Source organism: Chaetura pelagica, unplaced genomic scaffold (genome assembly GCF_000747805.2).
Source record: "Chaetura pelagica isolate M959 unplaced genomic scaffold, ChaPel_1.0 scaffold725, whole genome shotgun sequence".
Taxonomy (NCBI): domain Eukaryota; kingdom Metazoa; phylum Chordata; class Aves; order Apodiformes; family Apodidae; genus Chaetura; species Chaetura pelagica.
The window spans coordinates 489,504-499,420 of NW_009953490.1; the positions used below are offsets into that span (position 1 = coordinate 489,504).

Sequence of the window (9,917 nt, forward strand, 5' to 3'; positions counted from 1 at the left end):
CCCTGCCCCTGCCCCTGCCCGGCCCCAGCTGGAGCGCGGGCTTGTGTCCGGACATAGGAAAACCGCCCGTCCCGGACAAATTCCACGCGAACTGAAGGCTTTGCAGGACAGCAGGCTGTTTACGGGCTCTTCGCCACTCGCTGCTGTGCTTATGGCAGTGCCGGGTCCTGGGGGAGCTGCTGTTTGTCACTGCAAGTGCCGCCTGTGGCTGCAACTGCGGGACTGGGAGCTGAGGAGAAGCTGGATGAAGCTTTGGCTTGGGCAGGTGCAGTAGCAGCAGATTCACTTGGCGATGCAGCTTACAAGGCTTGGGAGTTTCCCCCCTCCCTCGCCTGCCTGTCCTGCCTCTCGCAGGCAGCTCAAGGCTCAGGAGTCACGTTTGCAGGTTGTTCAGACTGCAGGGACTGGACTTGAGCGTGGCTGAAGTTCACTGTTAGGAACGCGTAGGCACCCGCTACTTTGAACAGACCCAACAGGTTAGACACTGCTGGGTGCATCCAGAAGAGCTGCCCAGATGTGGGCAGTAAGTCATGAGCAGGATGGCCATCTGGACAGAGGAACGTGCTCCAGCAGCTGCAAAGTCAGAGAACTACGGAGAGAGCTTTAAAGCTTGCTCTTCTGCTGCTGGCATAGAAGAGGCTTTCTGGCATTTGCATTAAGTGGGAAGAGAATACTTAATTTAGGCACTTGAGTTCAAAATGATTGGCGTGTTTTCAAGCCCAAATACCTCCATGAGAAAGTGCAGCTAAAAGCATGTGGAGAGGTCTAGATCCACAGAAGAGCTTTGGCACCAAAATGCAACTGTTTAAGAGCACAAATAGGTCTGCTGGTGTGGTTAGTAAATTTACCTAAAAATGTCTCATGCATATTGTGAACTTGTGAAAAACAGTCCACAGGATCTTTTTTCCACTATGAATAGCATCTTGTAGGGTTATGGAACTTCATGGGATGCACACACACCAGAGTCATCCTGGGGAATGAGCAAAATCCAATGTTCATGGAAAGCAACAGGGTGTGCTCTGCCTGTTGCAGAGGAGGCACCAGCAAAAATAAAATACATTAGAGGAAGTTTTTTAAAGTTTACAAATGCTTCTTTATGTTTGTAAAGTGAGAGCTTCTCAGAAATGAGACAGCCCTGCAGCTGCAGATATTCATGAGAATTTCTGCACACAAGAACTACTGATGGACTTGCATTTCAGCCAGCACTGAATACATCTCTTGGAGATAATCTGAGTGAGCCTCAGGATAGTAACTCAGGTATCAATACCTGTACGGGCCTGACAGTAGGTGTGGCACTTCAGATGGGTAGGTTCAGTGACCCAGAATGTCCATACTTCATTTCTATATGAGTTGCAGGTATGTTAACTATACCTTTTTTACATGTAGTCCTCTCTGACTGCAATACCTTAAGCCTCAGGCCTTATTCTTTTACTTTTCCAGGAAGAGATGCAGCTCTCCCACTTCTGGGGAGGCCCCAGCTCCAGCAACCTGTGATTATCTGGGGGCCCAGCTATCAGCAAGTCTCCTTCAGAAATCCATGCTAGTGGCAAGCAGATGGCCTTCTGAGAAGTGATGGCTTATTGGTAGTAATACTTGCAGAGGCATGTAGGTGATACCATTGTAACACAGCATGTGCATGTCTTACCAAAGTAAGCATGTATGCAGATCTGACTTGTTCAAATACTCACTGTGGGCTACAACCACCGGTCCCTGACAATAATCCATCAGCACTTGTTGGGAAGGTCTGATGCTCCTATGTCTTCTCCATTCCTGGGTTTTTTTAGTCCTGCTGCCCAAAATCTATTTGCTGGACTCAGCAAGAGCTGGAGCCCCACTTTATAGTGACAAAGCAGGCTCATCCTCTGCATATGTCGTAGCCTGAGTCAGTGCTATATTTTCCAGTTTGTTTGGGTTTTTTGTTTGGTTGGTTTGTTGTTGTGTTTTGGTTTTTTTTTAAACAAACATTTTTGTTTACCCTAATAATAATAATTTAGGCAAAATACCTCCATATTTAACCCAGGATGGTCTCACAGGGCAGAACTCATCTCACATAACCTGTGATGTTTACAATGCACGTGTCTGCCTCTGAGCAGGCACTTTGGCCTCCTTTTATCTTCACTGCAGATCTAGGCACATTTTTTACCTGAAACATCAGTGTTAGAAAAAATTAATAAAAATCATGCCTTAGAACTGGTAGTCTCAGAGAATCTAGATGACCACATTATATGTGCATATCTGGAACTAACCCCATGAATGCCCTCCATGGTATGGCTCAATAACTACATATAGATGCAGTACTCACATTACATCAGAGTTGCTTTACTTCCATATCTTTAAGTGTATTGATCACAAGCACAGTGCATACTCCTGAAGGCTCTGTGACACTCAGTTTCTAACCCTAAGGACATATTCTATTTTGTACAAGGCAATGAGCACCAAAACTTTTAGGACAGCCTGTTTTTAACCTCAGGATACTGTAGATTGCATAGGTGTGCAGGTATATGATCAAATTTAGATTTTTCTACTATATTCACGTGGGTGTGGTGAAGATGTGCCAGGAAAGGAGTTCACATAGGGAATGTAATTGTGAGAAGATTGTGCTCTTCAAAAGTAAATATACTAGGCAAGTAGATCAACACAAACATCCACGAATTTATCCTAACATCTTCCAAGCTTGGATGTTGCAAGGTGGGTTCCTCAATCAGTAAAGACACTCAATAAGTAACTGGAGTCTTGAAGTGATGAAGATTACTTGCCTTGGTTGCGAAACCAGAAGCATGTCTCTAGCTACCTCACAGAGAAACTCAGGGTGCATGGGCTGGGTGCACAGGGCTGGGACCCCACTGCATCACAGGAGTTCTCAGAAATCCTCATAGAGGGGGAAGCTGCCATGCATTAGAAGGCAGGTTATACAAGTGCATGTCTTTGATATACTCTTTCAACTGAAGCAGATTTGTTTATTTATTTATTTTTAATTTGTCTGGAAAGAAAGAAGAGCCCTTTGAAGCACAATGACATATTTTCTGTGCCAGTTTCCTCCTCAGCTTCTAGCTGGCACTTCGCCTTGCCTTGTAGAAGAAAACCCATGAGATTATGTAGGATGTGGTTGAGAGCACTTGTATTTTCAAAAACAAAGCAGACAAGATATTGGAATCCTGTTCTGCAAAGTTGTGGAACTGTTTGACCACATTTTTTCTAGTATGCCTGAAGCTCAGAGATTCTGCAAATAATGCAACTCTAGGTCAATGCTAGCTAGTCCTGGGGAGAATCGCACCTGCCCTTAGGTTTTCAGGTCAGAGAGTTTGGGGCAAGGAGATGAAATATAGATCTCAGATTTCTCCAACTATTTGGGTGGGGGGAGGGGTGAATATTCATGCCTGAAATATCCTTAACTTTGGGACTTCCCTCACAGAAAGGGGCACTGACAACCTAATTCAGCCCCTCGAGACATCTAGTCCAAGTGGATTCTCTATTGGAAGACAGGGTGCTTCTGCAGAGTTGGACCAGGGGGGCTGTACTAGCTCCATCTCTAGAAGTAAACTGAGTAGTGCCAGAGCACAGGGATCATCCATATTTTCATTAAAAAACCCTGGTAGCCTATCTGAATGCATGCTAATGCTGGACAGCAGTACTCTACAATAATACAGACATTCACTGCAAGAGTCCCAGGGTGCCTGGATTGGGAAAGTCCCCCTCCCATGGAGTTTGGTCATGAAAATCCACATAATGCATGTTCACTGTCCCCTACCCATCACAGGTCACCCACCACTCACCAGCACCCTGCAACAGCCATAAGACTGCAGTCCAAGAGGCCACAAAAACTATGCTGTGTTCCAGCAGCATACCAGGAAAGACCAAGGATGATGGAAGTGTTTCTGCACTCTGAAAAAACAGGGATTTGCTATTTGAAATGTCCTGATAACATTGGAAATAGATGCTATGAGTCCCATGTTACAGAGGAGAGCAGAAGAAGCAAACCAAGCCAAAGCCAGGAGCTGCAGACAGTTTAACCTGAGGGAAAAGCTCATTTTGTATCTTGATCTGGTGATGAATGTAGCTTTAAAGATGTCTGACAAGCAAGCCAGACAAACATACAGAGCTGGTGCATTAATGCCTTCAAACATTACAAGCAACCAATGCACCTGTGTGATCTCCAGTGAGGGCAGCCTCAACAGAGAGCAGAAGAGGGAGAGAATAAAAAAAGGGGTTTGAAAGAGAGACAAGGCAGTGAGCTCATAGAGACACTCAAAAATATGAGATGTGGCAAACAGCAGTTTATGGGGAAATACCTTGTGGGACTAGAGGTCCAAAAAAGAAGGGATTCAGGCAGAAAAAATGTGGGAGGTAGAAGGCAAAAATTTTGTAATATAAGGAGCCAGGGGAAGGAAAGAAGTGAGGGAGCAGAAGAGATTTAGCAGTAGGAATTACAAAGAAGGATGTGAGGCAGATAACAAGGGAGCTGTCAGACCTAGTGATAGACACTACAGAGCAAGAATGGAAGAATAAACGAAAAATAATAAAAAAAAAGAATAGCTACTTAGAACACTGGGGCAGTGGCAGGGAAGATTTCTCAGAGTATTTTTAAGTACCAGACTCATTTCCAGAGGCTTCCGCTGTGGATAATGGGAAGAGAGAGGCTCCTTCAGGGAACAAATCAAAGCATCAGAATTCCTTTGTGAAGAGCCACATCTCTCTCCTTCAGTTAGAGAGGAAACATAGGGAGCCAAGATGCATACCTGACGTACACTGTGCACCTGAAGCAAACACATCTCAAAATAACACCAACTAGAAATAGTGAGCAGCAATAGTTTGGATAGCAGGTACTGGAAAATGGGAAAACAACAGAAATAAAATAAGGAAATCCAGAAAATATCTACTCAGAAGAAAAAAATAAATAGATTTTTTCTTGATCATTCTGGTGAACATTTCACAGCCCTTTCTCATACATTAACTGCAAGTAAGTGAACTAGTTGAATTGTAATTCTGTTGATGCAAAATTGAACATCTTAAATAAACAAAAGATCCCAAAGCCATGAGAATAAAGTTCAAGCATGTAACTTATTTATCCTTTTCAGTTAAAGAAGTGAAATCTGTGCTGCAGCTTTATTGCCATATTAATTATTCTCTTGGGCAAATAATTATGCATGCCACATCTCACTGTGTAGACAGTCATTAAATAAATGTTGAAATTTGTTCTTCTAAATGGAAGAGCAGAATTCTCCAGCAAATGCATTATAGGCTCCAAATTAAAAGTTCAGCATTCAAGGTTAACTTCAATCCTGAGGCACTGACTATTGATTTTAAAAGGTGTGTTGGTATTAAGGGGTTACACAATCTGAAGTTTCCTTCTCAAGACCATTAAGCAGTCGTGTTTAAATCATTTTGCTTGCTAATTGCATTCGTTGGGAATGTCTGTGGAATGCAAAAATACAACCAACCAACCAAGGAGGTTTAATTCAGAATGTCAATAGAAACATGATTTATTCCTGTGAATTTTATGTATGTCTCTGGCTCTTTTCCCTGCATTGATCTCTTTCTCTAGAAGCCACTCCATCCCTCTATGTTGCAAACAAGCTAAGCTTGAGAGGACAAGCACTTGAGGCAAACAAGTTGTTGCCCTGGGAGACTTCCCATGATTAGAGTCTTAAGCAAAGACCTTTTGGAAACCTATCCCCCTGCAAAAATAAGATTTGAATAAGACGAGGCTTGGAAATGCTACAGACAAAGATTTAGGGAGCTTTGCCTCTTGAAATATTTAATTTGTTGTGTTTATGGTGGTGTTTTAAGGCATAAGACACTTGCAAACTGCATCACATTGTTGCTATTGCCCACAAATAGCACATGGTCTGTGCGAAGGGAGCTTCTAAACATACCATTCTGTGCTTTGGGCACTGCGTATGCAACTAGCTGGAAAGAAGCTTCTAGAAGTATGCTTGGAAATGTACTCTAGTGACATTATTGGAAATAAAGAGATGACAACTGCAAGGCAACTCAGTACAAGAAATGTCATGTTCAAACACTAATAATAAAAAAAGAACTGGCACAAAACCAAACCAAAACAAAAAACAAGCAACAAAAACCAGCTAAGAACATCACCAAATAACACTGTGAAAGCTTTGTCTAAGGTAGCATTAAACCAGGAGAAGCAGAGTCAATGATGGTGGCACTCAGGTAACTAGCTGTACCAAGCCCAGCAACTCAAAACAGCAGCATGTGGACAAACACAGCAAGCAGGAGACATTAGGGTGAAGCCAAATACTAACTGATCTTCAGAAGTATAAAATGCCATCAGCAATGAATTTCCATTATACCAAAACCCAAGCAGTCTTTTCATGGTGACAAGTCAAGCTCTGGAGGAAGCAGTTGTCGTTTTATTAATTTTGCTGGAATCAAAATCTTCCAGAAGTAAAATAAGGGAATTTTTACTTGAAGCATTGTGGGAAAAATCAAACTAACTTACTAGAACTCAGCAATTAATTTTGATATATTATTTCTAATAATAATGATGAACAAAAGGAGATTTAACAGATAGCTACGTGAACAGAGGAGTAAATGAAACCTGGATCACCATAACTCTGTGTCTTAGTGTTGGTTGGCTTGTGTATTTAATAAGATAGGAAGCTATTCCTGCAGCTGAGTGATTTTAAGGTCTTTCTCTTGTGGTTTCACTGTCATCTAGCAGAGGTTTAGCTACTTTTGCAGTCTTCCTTTCAGGGAGAACATTTATGGGATTCCTCTTTTTTACCCATCTACTTTAATGAAACTGGTAGTTCCTAAATATCTTTGAGATCTCTATCCTCCTGTAAATTTGGTCATGGTGTTCAGCTGTTACTGGATCCAGGGCAAACACCTTCCACATGCATGTATGTATACACAGAGCATGATTCCACGGCCCTAATTCCCTAAGCAAATAAACCAAACAAAAATAAACAGTTTTTCAAAATGGCAAATCATAAAACACTGTTCCAGAAAAGGCCAGAGTGAGAACTAAAAAGGCCAAAAATCAGCTTTGCAGATTTTGCTTTGAAATTGTTTTGTTTGTTTGCGTGTTTGTTTTTACTAAAGGCCAGCTATTCTCTAGCAAGTTTTCAAGACCTATCCCTGTGTAAGCAGAAGAGAGCAGAGCTCAGACTTTTGAATCCAGTCCTGGCACTACACAGGAGTACTACTGGGCATGAACTGCAAACTTGGCTCAGCTGGTGTAGGCTGAGCTGAGCCTCACGCTGTTTGAAACTGCACACTCAAGCAAGGGACCAGTTGAAGCCTGAGGGCTCCCAGGCTGCTAGGGAGAATTGTGAAGGGCCTTGTAGCACTACCAAGCAGCGTTCACTGGGCCTCCAGTGCTCTCCTGCCTCGTGTCCAGTTGCTTTTACCCATGCCCACATTTGCTCACAAGCAGAAGAATCCCTGAAAGTGTATTTCTGAAACTTAGTCCTTCCAAGCAATACAGACACTTCCAGTAACACCTCACTGAAGTGTCCAGTGGTGGAAATGAGCCCAATACCAGCAGAAGGAAGGAACCATTTGGAGCCCATAGTGCAGTCTGGAGTCCGATCAGGCAAATTCATGGCCTTTTTAATTTGTGGGTGCTGGAGAGGTGTGAATCTTACTGCTATTAAACTCCAAATTCCTCTGAAGCCAGTGGACCTCACAAGAATAGTGTACATAGCCAGTGAGAGGAGGCATCGTATAAAAAACAATGGAGATGGGACAAAGTGCTACAGGAAAACAATGAAATACAATCTCTGAGTTTGGAAGATGTTTAAATATCCATTGTATCAATGATAAAAAGCAAATACCCATAATTCTATCTCTGTTACACAGCACAATCCCACCATTTTTCATGGAGCTAATTTAATTTTGCTTGTGAAAAACCCAGAAAAAAAAAAATAGCCTTGTTCTCCAGGTCCCCTTACTGTGATTTATGACATGGGCATCATGGAGATTCACAGCTGGTTCCTAAGACAGAAACATGCAGATGGGAGGATCCAGCCTTTCTTGCCATATCGGTCATGATGACATTTGAAAGACAATTTGCTTAACGCTCCTGTAAAAGGAATCAAAGATGCCACCTGAAACCAGAGTGAGATGCATTTCCTCATAGCTACTCATGTTTCAGTTAAGAAACATGATTTGTTTTCCAATGCATGTTATTACTTGCTGTGTTTACATGATGTCAAAAATAATGAAGAAGCAGAATAAAAATGGTAATAATCCAGTATATTTAATACTTCAAATGCATGTTATTGTTTGCATGGTTTGAGCAACATAACATCTGAAAGAGTGCAAACAAGTGACATCGAGCATGGAGCTCTAAGCAGCACAAGGTGTGGGGTCTGGGCAGGGGGCTGTTTATGTCCTTCCTGTGACAGTGGGTCACGATTTTTTACATGTGTTTTTGCTTGACAAGACCAGTTCATTGCACTGTGTGGGAATGTGTTCATTTTGATTGAAGGTTTGCTGGGAGGGTTTATCATCTTTCTTGTAGTCAAAAGCAAATAGCAAATTAGGGCAACCACCTCAGATAATCGATAATTCAATACCCTAAGTAGCAGGGGTACAGCGTAAGTTTCTTCCATGCTCCTCTCCAGCAGGACACCTGGAAGCTGTTAATCATTGTATAAGTCATTAAAGAGCAATTGGGCCAGACAGACTGACGCCCTAACCTTCTGTGGTGAGATTAGGACATGCCCCTTGCACCACCATGTCCAGCTTCTGTGCGTACAGGGACACTTGTACTCCCAGATGTGCATCTAGAGGCCAGTCCAACACAGGCATGATTTCACAGCTCAGCTTAATCACCCTGGCAGACTGGCCTTGCACCTACACCCCCTCCTTCTAACACTCACAAACACCTAGAAATGTTTGCCAAATCCAGAGCTCCCAAGGCGATAAAAGTTGAGTTTGGCTGTTGGGGGTTTGGCTAGTGATTTCTGTCTAAGATACAGAAGGCTGCTGAAAACTATCTCAAATTGGTCCGCGGCAGGCAGGTCAGAGTGCCTCTATGCTGAACACAGAGGACTTGCAGCAAGGACTGCTGCCAGCAAATGCAGCTGTGAATAAGAGCTGGGAGAGGCTGGACAAGAAAGAGACTTACCTACATGACCTGAAGGAGTTGTTCTCTTTAAACTAGTGTTGATGTACTAACTGAAAGCCTCTATGGAAAGCTAAAGAGCCCTTCTGCAAGGTGCGCTGTGTGCAGCTGTGCTGCTGTCAGGCCCACCTTAGTCAGATTTGGCTGATCTTAATCCCCTATCTGGGGCTGCTAACATAAGGTAAAGTGGCCAAATGCAGTATTTGGTGTGTTAGTCCCAGATGTGCTATAGAAACAGGCACTTGACATCTCTGGCCTTGAATGTCCACAGGTGTTTTTGATGCATTCCCCTGTGGGTAAGATCCGGGAAGCTCCAGCTGTGATATTCCTGTGCACTTTAACTTCTGAAGTTGTAACTGGCTGAAGACTATTAACAAAACTTCCATGAGCACAGTGCAGGTAGTCGGGCTTCCCTGTCACACATCCACGGTGTCCAGCAACTCCTTTTTTTGGCAAATCTGTACCTGAGTCAGTGAGATACCTTCCAGATTGCTCAATCCATAGAAATGTTTATATTAAAACATACGGTGGGAGGGTGGGTGGGGGGAGAACTAGATTATTTTTAAGGTCCCTTCCAACCCAAACCATTTTATGATGGAATGATTCTCTTTCCACCTTCCTTTGGAGCAATGGTAGCACATGCTAGTGAAGACGGGTAGGAAGAATCACTCTGCAGAACTCCCGGCTGGATTGCCTTCCCTCCAGAACCCTAGGCGGTGGCTCTACTTTGTGGCGTGCCCCGGGTCAGAAGGGGCTCTGCGGCGGGGCCATCCCGCGGGCCTCGGCGCCGCAAGGCCCGTGGCCAGGACGGCCCGGGACGGCC

General features: G+C 43.5%; 1 protein-coding gene across 1 annotated transcript in view; it reads right to left on the bottom strand.

The window, feature by feature from the left end:
- The window catches only part of UTP20 (UTP20, small subunit (SSU) processome component, homolog (yeast)), a 72,170-nt gene that overhangs the window by 61,793 nt on the left and 460 nt on the right, over window positions 1-9,917 (bottom strand). The window lies entirely within an intron of this gene.